The sequence below is a fragment of the Gobius niger genome (assembly GCF_951799975.1).
Source record: "Gobius niger genome assembly, chromosome: 4".
Classification (NCBI taxonomy): Eukaryota; Metazoa; Chordata; class Actinopteri; order Gobiiformes; family Gobiidae; genus Gobius; species Gobius niger.
Window position 1 is genome coordinate 9,393,002 of NC_136855.1, and position 13,845 is coordinate 9,406,846.

General features: G+C 41.7%; 1 protein-coding gene across 1 annotated transcript in view; it reads left to right on the forward strand.

Annotated features, from left to right (window-relative positions):
- Nucleotides 1–13,845, forward strand: part of mapk8ip1b (mitogen-activated protein kinase 8 interacting protein 1b) — a 78,011-nt gene that overhangs the window by 424 nt on the left and 63,742 nt on the right. The gene's annotated exons all lie outside the window — the stretch shown is intronic.

A 13,845-nucleotide genomic window follows, 5' to 3' on the forward strand; every position in this document is an offset into this window, starting at 1 on the left:
TTCAGCTGGGGGCTGCGCGGGCTCCTGTTGTGATCTGGCACGCTGTGTGTGTGATGTGTCGCAGCGAAAGCGTTACACTGGTGCAAATCTATGGCTGCAGCTGCTGTCAGCGGAGAGCGGCGGATACGGGTTCATTTCAGTCGCTCATGATACATTGCAATGACTTGTTTTCAGGTTTGAGAACTGTTCTGACAATTCAACCTGGATAGACTCAAACAGACGAAAGCGGTGATTAGGAAGATTTATTGACATGTATATTAGTTTTGGCGATCAGACCCCGGCGGTCACATCGATGTATGAAAGTCAGTATGGGTAAACAGCTTCGAGTTAGGGATGCCTTCCCCGGAGCCTGGACACTGGTGGTGGTATGGAAGACCCGTGAAGCCGCAGCAGGTAGAAGCCGTGGATGGAAGAGGCGGGGATGAGGCGGAGGTGGGTCGCAGCGCAGCTGGGAAGCGAACGAACCATGATTGCTGGGGCTTAAAAGCGGGACCGAGGGCGATGATTGGCTGCTATGGAGGTGGGGTCATCATTGGCTGGAGGTGATGCTGAAAATCGTCTCCCAGGTTGAATTAACGCCTAGGCTTCATATCCCCTCCTAGCAGGGGCGGACTGGGACAGAAAAACAGCCCTGGACTCTGACCAGCCTGGCCCAAATTAGCGTAAATGTGCACCTACCACCCGCCGTAACGGAGCGCATTTTCGTCCGGTTCGGCTTTACCCAAATCGAAAAGCTTCTCGGCTGGAGAGCAACAATGTAATGCCTCAGTTGAAAGCTGAGACCTGCAAAGTGATTGTTACTTTTTGTCAAGTCGCCGCATTTTTTTGGTCATAGTTTTGTTGTTTTTTTCATTCCTTTTTTTGGCTTTTTGTTGTGTTTTTGTCACTTTTTTTGTCACATTTTTTAAAAATGGTTTTGTCACGTTTTTGTGGCCTTTTCGTTGCTTTGTTGTCGTTTTTTTGTCGACTTTACATCACATTTTTTCGTCACTTTTTTCGTCGCTTTTCCGGCACATTTTTGTTTTGTTTTCATCCTCTTTTTTTTTTCTTATTTTGATGCTTTTCTTTTTAGCTTTTAGATTTGGGTAAAGCTCGGTTGAGGCGGGACCGGTGGCCCTAGAGCCAGTGGCCCCTCTGTGCTCTTCCAGAATGGACATATGGCCAGTCCGCCCTGGCCTCCCAGGCGCGTACATTAAGATGGCAAGACATGACAAAATGTGTGCCGTTATTTCTCATCAATGTTGGCATCTGAAAAGCTTTGATGACAATGTTGTTGATAAGACACTAAACCGAAACTGAATGAATTCGGGTGACTTTAGTTCATCTATGTCCTCCAGTCCTTGTAAGGTAATTAGAAGAAAGAAGAAAAAGGTTTTATTTTAACCTCTTGACCCTCACCGTAACCAAGAGGCCAGAGTACAGCGCCTCATTTTGAAAGCCAAGACCTCCAAAACTCATCCAAATTTTTTTTTTGCCGTGTTGTAGTCTCTTTTTTTGGGTCGTTTTTGGTTTGCCGTGTTTTGGTCCCTTTTTTGTCGCTCTTTTGTGGGTTTTTTTCTTTTTGGGGGGGGGGCTTTTTCATGGTATTTTTTTTGCCTTTTCATCACTCTTTAGTCGTGCTTTCAGCTATTTTTGTTGTTTATTGTTGCTATCCCGGCATGTCTTTGTCGCTCGGCGGTACTGGAGCGCAGCGGGTTCGATTCCCACCCGGACGGGGCCTCTCTGTGTGGACTTTGCATGTTCGGTCCGGTTTCCCCTACCACTAAAAACATGTACAATAGGCCAGGATGAAGAAGGGGTGTGTGTGAGTGAGTGTATGGTGGTGGTCAGTGGCTTTGTGACCGTGTCTGTGAAAGGCGCTATATAAATAAAGTTCTTCCTCTTCTTCTCCTTTGCCGTGTTTTTGTCACATATTTGTGTTTTTGTCACATATTTGTGTTTTTGTCACATATTTGTGTTTTCGTTGTGTTCCCGTCTTTTTGAAATGGCTTTTTTCTGTCGTGTTTTTGCCACTTTTTCAACTCATTTTCGGCCCTTTTTTGTGGCTTTTTCATCACTCTTTACTTACTTAAAATTGCGTTATTGCTGCTTGTCCTGCACGTTTTTGTGGCTCTTTTGCACTTTTTGCTTTTAGATTCGGATAAAGCCGAACTGGAGGAAATGTGCTGGGTTCAGGCGGGGGGTGAGAGGTTACATCAGATGCCTTACGTGTGAAACTGAAGCTCGATGGCAGAGTTAGTCCCGAACAGGTCCCGAAAGGTCAACATGCAATAAGAACAAGTTTAACCAAACAACTGTGCATCGTCACCTTTGTTTTGTTTAAATGACACTTCAATAAGCAATTCCTCTTGTTGAAACACAGAGAAATGCCCGGCACTTTTCGCACAGGTTCAGCTCTTGCGTCTTGTTCTGCGACGACTTGATGCGTGTGTTTCGTCGACACCACCTCTGGAACATGGATGGCACCATATGTGGTGTCTCCGAGCTTCGTTTGGTTCAGTTTTCCACTTTTCACGTGGGGGAGTGTCGTCCAGTGTTAATTTTGACAACATATTTTATTTTAGTCTTAGTCTTTTGACCAAAATATATTTTAATTTTAGTCGAGATTTAGTCAACAAAAACTTTTAAATTTTAGTCTAGTTTTAGTCGACTAAAATTGCATGTCAATTTAGTCGACTTTGCATTGATAATATTCATTATAATCATATTTAATCAAGGTCCTCGGCTTCATGGAGCTTCTCCACATGAACAAAGCTCAGACCTGATCCTTTGGCAGTGAATTTATATGATATTAGGCTCTTTCAGTGGAAGTTTGGATGATTTTAGTCTCCTTTTCATTTTTATTTAGTCTTATTTTAGTCGACTAAAATATCTGGACATTTTAGTCATTGTTTTAGTCTCATGAGGAACGTTTAATTTAGTTTTAGTCCAATTTTAGTCGTCAAAAATAACACTTTGACTAAAATTAAGACTAAATATTTTAGTCGATGAAATTAACACTGGTGTCGTCATCTTCATCCAATAATTCTAGGGCCCAACCGATATATCGGCCGGCCGATATTAGGATATTTTCAAAATAGGCCTGAGGGGAGTGGAGAAACATTGCGGTGAAAATTGTTTGTACCTACCTACATATTTTAGCTAATCAAATTTTGCGTATAATTTCAGAACCATAAGAGACTTTGGGCCAGATCTTGTGGCGGTGCACGGGGCGGCGCAGGCTCTTGGCGAATTATTTTCCGAGTGGCGGCGCTGTATGTGCCATTGGCCTCCGCCACCTGTGAGGGGGCGTCACAAGAGGAGGTGACTGCACTGATGGAAACACGGCTGACATTCACTTCCTCGTTTACATTGCACTGTCTTGCGTTCTTTCTTAAGCCTTAGGCTCTCACAGGTCAAACTAAAAACTTTATTTACCCCATCGTGAGCTAAACCATGTTCACGTCTCGAGAGAAAAAGAGCTACAGCGTCCACTGTGGCGCGGATCGGCCCGCGCTTGGCGTGAACGCGAAGCAAAACAAAAGCACATGTTCACCCCCCACTCCCACACAACCACTCTCCTGGACGCGGAGTCGATCTGGTTGGAGGAAAATCTGTGTCTCCACCCACTTAAATGCGCTAAGTCTGGAGTGGCAAGATCACAAAGTGCTCCTACTGAGCACAAAATGTCACACTATCGTCTCTGTTTTGATGCACAAGATCGGGCCCAGAGACTTACCATTTCTTTGTTTTGGAATCTACAGATTTTTGCTCCCTCTGAAGTAATAACTACTAAACATAATTATACAGCGCCCCCTGCTGTCACACTTCAGCACTGAAACATTTAGAAGCTTCATACAAAGGATTATAAACAGTTGTAAAATTTGGCCAAAAATATCAGCAGTGCATTCCAGCATCGGACAATCAAAATACCTGAGCATAGTTTAGTTTAGTTTAATGAAAGGACAGTGTGCTGTTACATTCAAAAGACGGCTTCACCAGATTTAGCGCTATAATAATAATAAATGCTTAACTTTAGGCTATTTGAGAGATTTAATAAAAACAACATCAAATTAAACTACTTAAAATATCAGCCTTTCTATCGGCTATCCGCCATGCCGACCCCCTTCGTATTGGTATCGGTATCAGACCCCAAAAATCCACATCGGTCGGGCCCTAGTTTTTTCCTCCATCAAAATAGAGGAATTAACTACAAATGCCCAGTACAGATGACATTTTTAAACACTTAAATACTATGTTAAAGTAGTATATGTTAAAGTATATAATTTAATATGTGTAACCCCACCTGAACTGAGCACGTTTTCTCCAGTTTGGCGTTAACCATATCGAAAAAAGTCTTGAAAAAAGTGTCAAAATAGCGAGGATGATGTGCAATGAAAAACTGCCACAGAGAAGACAAAAAAAACCTAGGAAAACACGACAAAAATGCTTCAGAGACGTGACATAAACGTGGCGACATAAAAAGCTACGATCAGTTTTGTAGGTCTTAGCTTTCAAATGAGGACATATTCACTTCAGAGCCTTTTATGGAAATGTATAGGAGTAGAAAGACTTGTATTTGTCTTTCAAACCTAGTGGAGTAAAAGTGATAACTCCTGACACTCCTGACCAACATCACCAGCTGTAGACTTTGTCGCAGCCAAAACGCAAAGCCAACAGTTACACCCAGCAAACGCAACGGCTTTAAAGTGTTGAAGACATGACATAATCCAGATAATTAACATGTCGTACAGAGTTATTCGATCAGATTAGAGGCTTTGCCCCGTGGCCGCGAGCCCGATAACGGAGTCAGCAGCGGATACTGAGTCTGTGCCAAAGAAGAGTCGATCAGACCGAAGACGTGACAGCGGAGTTTGGTTCATCTGACACAGCGCAGATGAATAAAACAAACGTCCTCAAACACAGCAGCAGCAGCAGCAGCAGCTTTGCAGAGAGAGCGGAAACAAGACGAGACTTTACCCGATGCTTTTTGGGAAACGAGGCCATGTCTGTGATAGCGACTAAAAATACAACAATTCAACAAACAGCTGAACATATGTTGATCTTCATATTTAGATTTTCATTGTTGTCGCAGTGAGTAGGTTGCGGTGGAGCAGCGAGAGTTCTCAGACTTTAAAAGAACTAAATAAACTTTGTGCGACACAGTCTAAACAAGGCTTTTAAACATCACTAAGTCAGGACCAAAGTGAGGCTAAAACGGAACTATACGTGAGGAAAATTGAAACTAAAACTGAACTTTTGCACATTCATAAGTTCTTTGCATTCTCTGCTTTCCCCAGAAAGTACCAAAAGGACTTTAGACATGCAGCAGGTCAGAGCGTGGACTTCGTCAGGGCACGTATTCAAATTCAAACCAGGTGGTCTTAATAGTGACCCAAGTCTCGTGTGTAATGTCACATAGACACATGACACAATTATAGAAATAAGACACATACAGGAGATTACACTCACAGGAAATGACAGCAGTACTTAAGTGTACTGTCGTACTATTTAGCTCGTGAAACATTTCGGAAAAGTTTCAGACCTAAATTATGGCGGATAACACGCACACAACTGTAAGTGAAAAAAGTGGAGTGTAAAAAAACAACACTTAAGCAATAAATTGACAATCTATGAACGTTTCAGGAAACTCTTTGTCTTTGCCAGTGAAGACTGAATGGGAGGAAATGGTAACAGAAATACGTGTTAGGTCAAATTCAGATACCGAGGTCCAAAATGCTTTTAAAGGGGCTAGATGCAAGTTTGCCATTTTATACTCACTACTGTCACCTCAGGCCATAGGTGTAACTGCACTTTCTATATTAAGCTCGTGCATGACGGCACTTCAGACCCGAAGTAACACCTTTCTGAGTGACAGTGCAGGATTTTAGAGGCAGTTGTGGTGAACAGGTCTGAGCTCATTCTAAACATTAGGACATGGCTGGAACATGTAGGTGGAGGAAAAAACATAATTTTAACATTTTTAAACTCCTTATAGTCCCTTTAAATTTGCAAAACTAAGCTTTGACCCGAGTATAACCCAAATGCTATATTATTGTTATTGAATTCCCAATGAGAGCGAATACTTGTCTGTTCATCAGAAAGAATTGGCCCAATAGTCTAGCCTGGCTATCGCCAGACTAAATATCACAAGTGATATTTAGTCTGGGGACCAGTTCATTTTCTGGCAGGAGAGGTGTGGTTTACGATCATCGATAGTCGTTTATTGGGCGCTACGAACGTCTATCATATGCATCTGCATGTAGCCATAGCCAATCGTATCAGATGATGTATGACGTATCCGCTGTAACCTTTCGAGCTAAACTAATTGATCAAAAGATGGAGTCACGTCTGCTGCTGTCATGTTGGTTTCGTAAATAAAAGTTTGTTTTTTTTATCCGTAAACAAACTACAAGCTTCTGTATGTGCGTCTTGCCCTCCCTCCTCGTTCTGTGATTGGTCCCCAAGTCAATGGGAAAATGTTGGTCCCCAGGCTGCTGTGAAGCTCGAACTGGTTTGAGCGCACACAGCAGCCTGGGCTCAGGCTATTGTCATCACAATGGAGTCCAAGAAAGCAGTGAACAAATGCTAAAAGTTGTCGACTTGTCACTCGTCCCATTTTTTTTCATGTCATAGCTTTAGTTTAGTGCCTTACTGTCGATGTTCACTGCCCTAATTCATGAGCATAAAGTGGTGTGATCGTAGACGATGTAAAAGCGTGCATAATGTCGTCACGTGAGTCTGTTGGGTTCATGTTTGTTGGTGCATAAAGCAGTGCTGGGAATGAGGTGCGACTGAGCAAGAGCATTGGCCTGTTACAAACGCCACATTTGGCCCATTCCCCCGGAGACTCACAGTGTTTGTGCGAGAGCTTCATATGGACCTCTGCTGGGACACAGGCTGTCACTGTGCCGGCATTTAGTTTGAAGGGAAACATGCAGATCAACATGGCCTCGCCTGAAAGAGTATGCAGCCTCTCGAGCACTTTCATCGGGCAAAATCTGGCGAACCAAGCACTCATCCCTGTGGTGAACCTTTGTTCCTGACATCCAACTGTTTGGAATAAACAATAAAGTGGAAGTTAGGTTTTCTGTCAGGAGCACAATAGGGCTACACAATGTCAGAAAAATATTTAAAGCAGTACGAAGTCACTCTTGCCCCTAGAGGCCATAAGCGCAACTACAGGTCTCGTAGCAAGTTACGATTTTTTAACGTATTAATTGTCTTGGAGAGTAAATACTACGCCGACAGGAAAGGCGAAGGGAGAGAGGGATTTTATACACCCAATTATACAATGGAAATTTTTTTTCACTCAAACTTGACTGTAAATACTGTTTAAAGTGACGTTAGCCCGCAGTTAGCTTTGCCCGTTAGCATGTTAGCTTCTTCTTCGTGATTCCATTAGTGTGCATTGGTGGCTCCGGTCCGGTGGCAGACAAGTTGCAAACATGGTTTTCTGGCCAGAGACACCAGGGGGAGATGAAAGACCCTCCAATCATCCCATTAACACTTGTATTACCCCCACAGGGACTACGGAAAGGATTTATTAAGGTAAACACGTTACTTAGTACTGCTTTAACTGCATTGTTTCAAAACGATTTTTGACGATTTTTCGATTAGCATTAGCAGCGACTAAGCTAGTACTTCCCAAACACTGGCATGTCACTGCCATCCTAATGCTTCCAAATACCTCAGCAAAACTAATTCACTCTTTTCAAAGAATATGTAATGTTTTTCCTCCATTAGCTTCGTATAATTTTACATTCAAATTTACAAAGAAAAGTGACTATAATTTATACAATTAGACACATAATGTTCTTCACTTAGTGCATTGTTGTGTAGCATTTGCGGCGTCAGTTCATACGATGATCCGCGTGCGGTGTGTAGTAAAAGTGTCTGTTGTAATCCTGGGTCGGAGTAGCTGGTCCTGAAGATCCAGTGAGCTTAAGCAGATCACTGTCAGCTGCACTTACTGCTCCTTCATTCACTCTCTGTTTACAGCTCATCGACTACAAGGGAGGCTGAACTTCCCCCAAAACTTCACCAAAAAAGTTGCCAAACGAAATACATTTTATTCGGCAAATTTGGTTATTAAATGTCACGATAAATCCACTAGAGTGCTCAAGACAGAGCGAAATAGTGCTCAAGACAGAGCGAGTCAAAACAAGACTTAAAAATAGTGCTCAAGACAGAGCGAAATAGTGCTCAAGACAGAGCGAATCTAAACAAGACTTAAAAATGCATATAACTGAAAGTATTTTATCTACACTCTTGCCTCTTACTGTAATTGATTAATTCTATGTTGATGTTTTTATTGATTGTATTTGTTTTCTTGTATTTATGCAACTGTGAAGCACTTTGAATTGCCTTGTGTATGAATTGTGCTCTACAAATAAACTTGCCTTTCCTTGTTAAATGTTGAAAATACGGGAAATCTTCTGGCGCCTTTAGCATTAGCATTAGCTGCTGTCACTGTGAAGCTGCAAGGAGAAAACTGAAGCTGTCGAGACTGTTTTATGGAAGCTTTCAAAAGAATGCACTTTTTGCGGGATACAAATACTTCTGTGGAGAGTGAAACGTGTTTTTGGTGTTGGATCCTCCTGCGTGTTGCTGCTATTAGCCACATACAGCTACATCATGACACAAGCACAATAGCTCAGAGTTATTTAGTCCGACATGTTGTGCAGTGTGCCTTTAAGACGGTATCTATTATAAAGGGAGACTTGAAAGTACTTAATAATCATTATTCAACATGATTTTAAATGCTTTACTGCTTGTTCTTATTAGTCAAGCGCTTATTGTGGCCGTCCGGAGTTGTTGTTGGTAATTTTGGATGTCGGGCCCCTGGGTTTGCAAGTTTGACCCCAAGGTGATTACACTTAATTACGTTATAGTCAGACTTTTGGACTGGAGGGATGGATCTCGGGAACAGGCCAGAACCCTCCCAGTAAACGGCATTGCATCATCTCAAATATGTACCGGATCCTCAACAATAGTGAGATCCTTTACCACAAAGGATTGAGACAAAGAAGCGGCTCTTTGTCATCTGTGTTTAATAAAAGTGGCTCATAGACCTGTTCTAAAACAACTCCACTGTGAAAAGCTTCTGAGGTGCATTTATTGAGCCGGGCAACAGAGGGCGACATTGCTGCTGTTTTTTTCATAGTGCCCACTGATGTTGAACCCCTCGTCGACTGACATTACAACCCAAACCAGTCCGTTATGCTTCACTGCTTTCGGCTGGACAAGGAATCAAAATCGAATCAAAATCACAATTAACAAGTTACAAAGTGTGCAATCATTTATGCTGTGAATGTCATTTGAAAATGTCTCTGTCTCTGTCTCTGCGAGGTGTTTGTGTTCAAAACCTGCTTACGATGAAAAACGATGATGATTAAATGGACTTATTGAAAAGTGAGCGGTGGACCGAATGTTGATTTTAAGGCGAGACACTGCAGGTGAATAGGGAAGTATTTCAAATATAGAGATATCAATTCGAAACTTTTGCAGAAGATTACGGGCATAAATACAGGGAAAAAAAGTATTACAAGTTTTGTATTGCACATTTTTGTATTGGAAGGCTTTCCAATTTATGCCTAAACATGCCCAAAATGTTCTGTATTTCTGGCGATGTAATCTGAATACAGGATCAAGCTAGGTTTAAATTGACGGTTTTATTTTGTTGACTTTTTCCAAGGGGATTTTGGACATGATGTTTAGTTTGAGTGTTGATGATTTTCTGTGTGTGTGGAACAATCTGTAAAAAAAAAATAATTTTGCCTCGTTGTTTGAAATTTAAAAGTCGATAAATCAGGTTAGGAATTAGATATGAAAAAAAAAAAAAAAATGGAAAAATCTTCAAGATATTGTTCAGTCCAAGCAAGGTTTGGAAAATTGTCAGTAGGAGCTACTGATGTGGAGATATTGTCGTACCAATGTGAGAAAAATGTATTTTGACAAAATGGCTCTGGAAATGACAATTTATGGGGATATGTCGAATTACTCCAATAATCAAACATTGTATTGTGAATTGAGATTATGTTTTTTTGTCTTTTTGTTTCCAGGTGGTGAAATGATGTGTTATTATGGCGTTACTTAGTCAAACTGTATTACAAATGCCTTTTTGAGGACACTACTCAAGGAATGGACTATTTTTTTTAAAATGATATGGTCCTTGCATAGTACAACTGTGAAATACAAGTGTTTATTACATGGCATGTGGGGTATAGGCGCTCACAAGCTTCCTGCTTCATACTCCTTTTAAGCATCTATGACAGTTTAATGTTTATTTTTGTCAATTAGAAAAATGTAAACTGCTCAAATTAAGTAAAGTTTAAATGTTAAATGTCATGGCCCAAAACCTGAAATAGGGCCACATTTCAGGTTTGGTCTGTAGTGTCTCCCCTCAAAACAAAAATTGCAAATCTACTCAGTGCTTGTCCTAAAAATCACAATAGTTTATATAAAAGAAAACATAAAACCCGCCTTTAGTTTCTGCATCCTCTATGTAACAATAATTCTCACTGTGAGGCTGGTTTTCGGGCTCTATGGTGGACTTTGAAGTTTCCTCTCTGTGAGGATGTGCAGTGCAGCAGAAGTGGCGGGTGATGGCTGCTGGGGGGGCGGCTTCAGAACAAGTGTGGCTCAGCTTTTCTTCTCCTTCAGTGCGATAGAGCAGTATTAGACGTCTCATGTTGCAGAAGTGGAGTGATGGAAGACTTTCTGTGAAGTTTGTGTTGGGTTGTTTGCCTCATCCTGTTATGTATACACACTATTCTCTACATCGCACTTTTTACCAGTGAATTACTAAAAAGTTTAATGTTTGTGAGACAGTTGTAGCAGCAGACTCGACAAATCAGTATCGAGTTAAGCCTTATTCCGCCCCGCCCACTTTTGCCTCTTTTTGCTTTGTCTCAGCACTTCCGTTGTCTTGTCTTGTAGTTTCTGCTTGCGTGCAGATCAGCTCTTTTCAAAATTGAGATCTGTTTCGAAGCGCCGTCCAAAAGATCCGATTCGGTCACAGTCTTTCTATCACTAGAGCAGCAGCAGTTGTAGTATCAGTAGTAGTAGTAGTAGTAGTATTATCAGCTGACAGTGTCTGTATTATTGCATTGGCTGCAGTTTGGTGAGCTTGTGCTGCCTCTTCTGTTTCCCTGCCTGTGTTCGCTCTGTACCGACTCCAGCCTGTGTGAGATCATTGTCATTACGCGGCCGTTTATCGAGGGGTTATTAATTAAACTGTCGGATCGGGCCCAGATTCCGCGTGAGGCGCGTTTAACTACGACAGTTTATGGTTTTACATGTTCATGCCAGAGGTAACGATGCATTACAGAGTCTGGAACAGTCCATCTCATAAAGACGTTTCTCTTCCCCCATTTCAGCCCTGTCCTGGTCACTTCTGGTCAAACATGAATCCAATGCATTTTCCAGGTAACAGATATTCACATGTTTGGTGTAGCAGGTGGCAGTACAGCTCTACGGAAGAGAAACCGTTTTTGAAAGTAATTTGCAAAAAGAAAATGTCCAAATGTTTTCCCCATCATTGTTTGGTTGTAGTTGGATCCACAAACCTGTTAACAAAGTCCTGTTAACTGACCAACGTCACACACAACGTCTCTCGCCCATTCCTGCACGGAGTTATGAATTCCAGCCACTAGGGGGCAGTTTACGTTTTAAAGAAAGGGAAGAATTCCACACCTGTCCAGCAGAGGGCACTGACATAAAAAGAAATCAGGATATAAACAACACATTGTAGCCACATGTAAGTGGTCAGTCTGCCCCAGGGCGGCTGTGGCTTCAACAACAGCTTACGACCACCAAGTGTGGAGTGAATGAATAATGACTACTGCACTTTGAGAAACTTGTTATATTTAAATGAAGAATCTTTCTCCAGTAGTAGTAACTCCAGCCACTGTGAGCAAAACTTTGAGTGACAAATCTTCATTTTGACATGTAAAATACATGCATGTTGTGTGTGTTTTTTGTTTTGTTTTTTACTTTTGTTTATGTTTTTAGGTTATAAACATTACATTAGGTTATGTTTTGTTTCTCATAAGTTATGTTGCAAATGAAACATGAATTAGATTTTTACGCTCAAATAGGTCCTCAGTTACTCACAGTACTCAAGTAAAATGTTCTGCGAGTACTCTTTGACTTGAGTAATTACTTTGGTCACTTGTTTTTACTTCTACTTGAGTGAAATGATTTTAAAGAGGGGGTATTATGCTTTTTTTCAATCACATAGCACCAGTCTATAGCACACTGCAATGATGACGAAACCTTCTGTTGGTCTGTAAATGCAGTAAATTAGAATAACTGCCTTGTATAAAATTGCTCTCTCAAAATGGCTGTAGCAAATGTCTTGAAATAGGCCTCTGTCTCTTTAAGAACCTCTGACTCTTTCCGACACGCCCCCTCCACACGCTGTCTGTGGCATCAGTGGGGAGGGGGTTCTGCTGAGGAGCAGTGGTTGGTTACTCGGCTGGTGACGAAAGCTCGGAGGCGTCTCCAGGAGGTGGGGGCGTTCCTAGGAGGACTCAGGCAAACCTATCCCTAAAATGGCCGCCATCAGAGTTTTTACAGATTACTCAAAAATACGTGAATGTGCCAAGGCAACACTTCAGGCATGTTTTTAATGAGGGAATGACATAATAACATGATGTAAAGCTTGAAAAAGTTGATTTTGCATAATACCACCACTTTAAAGTAACATAACTCTTACTTACAACATTGAAAGTTTAAAACATTTCAACTGGACATCTTTTCACATAGTTTCCCGATGTTTCGAGACCATCCAGTTCTTCACAGGCCCAAAGATGTGAAGTCCCATCAGATGTTAGCTGGGTTAGCTCCAAGTGCACAGCTGTTGTACATTGGTCACCAGGTAAGACTTGCCAAATATAGCACTGAAACTAAATATGCATAATACTGCATAATTGAATAAAATAACTGTAACCCCAAACGGCAGATAACAGGTTACACTGATCCCCTGTTCACCTGCTGCGTCTGGCCTTGATCTGCTGGATTTGAATCATGTAAACCTCCTTAGATACAGATGCTTTTGCTGTGCGGTACATTGCAAATCTAAGTAAGATCTCAATATTCATAATAAAAAACTGAATGAGAGATCTTTCCCAAAGTGATTCTCCTGAAATGCGAGTGGAAGCGGACGCCTTTCTCTGTAGATGAACGGAGATCGATGCCTCATGAATCATTGATCACGTTTTTAAAGGCTCCAGCGCAAAACGGCTAAAATGTTCACCTCAGCATTATCGGCTCTTTCTGCCGGAGGAAAAGACACGCACGACGTCATTCGACACCGTGACATTTTATTACACGGACACCTGCACAGTAAAAATAGCACTGCTAATCGTAAACACAATCATGCCTGATGGGACCAAGATTCGCAGCTCATTCTGTGTTCATCATCAGCGGCTTTAATATTCATGATTTTGTTTATTTGGAGACTCTGACCGCGAGTTTACAGTGGAGAATTAGCACTTGAGAAACCTTTGAAATCGCTCATGGACTTATGGATCAGAAACTATCATTAATGCTTTACTTCTATCGTAGCCTGGTTTTACAATACCCTCGTGCTCATTGTGTTTCGTACAAGGGTCTAGATCTTCACAATTGAGCTCCGTTATCAGGTGGGAGGGGTGAACTCCTTTGAAATGATTGGATCTGATTTTCGCAAGCGTTTTGTGACGTGACATAAGTAATGCGCCCGAGTGAGTGAAGAAGCTATCATAACTCTATCATAACTCTGTCAGAACTCTATCATAACTCTTGGGGGCATTCCTTGCACATTCCAAGGCATCCATTTTAATTTCTGGATATTTGGGAGCCGAGCCAGAACGGATTGAA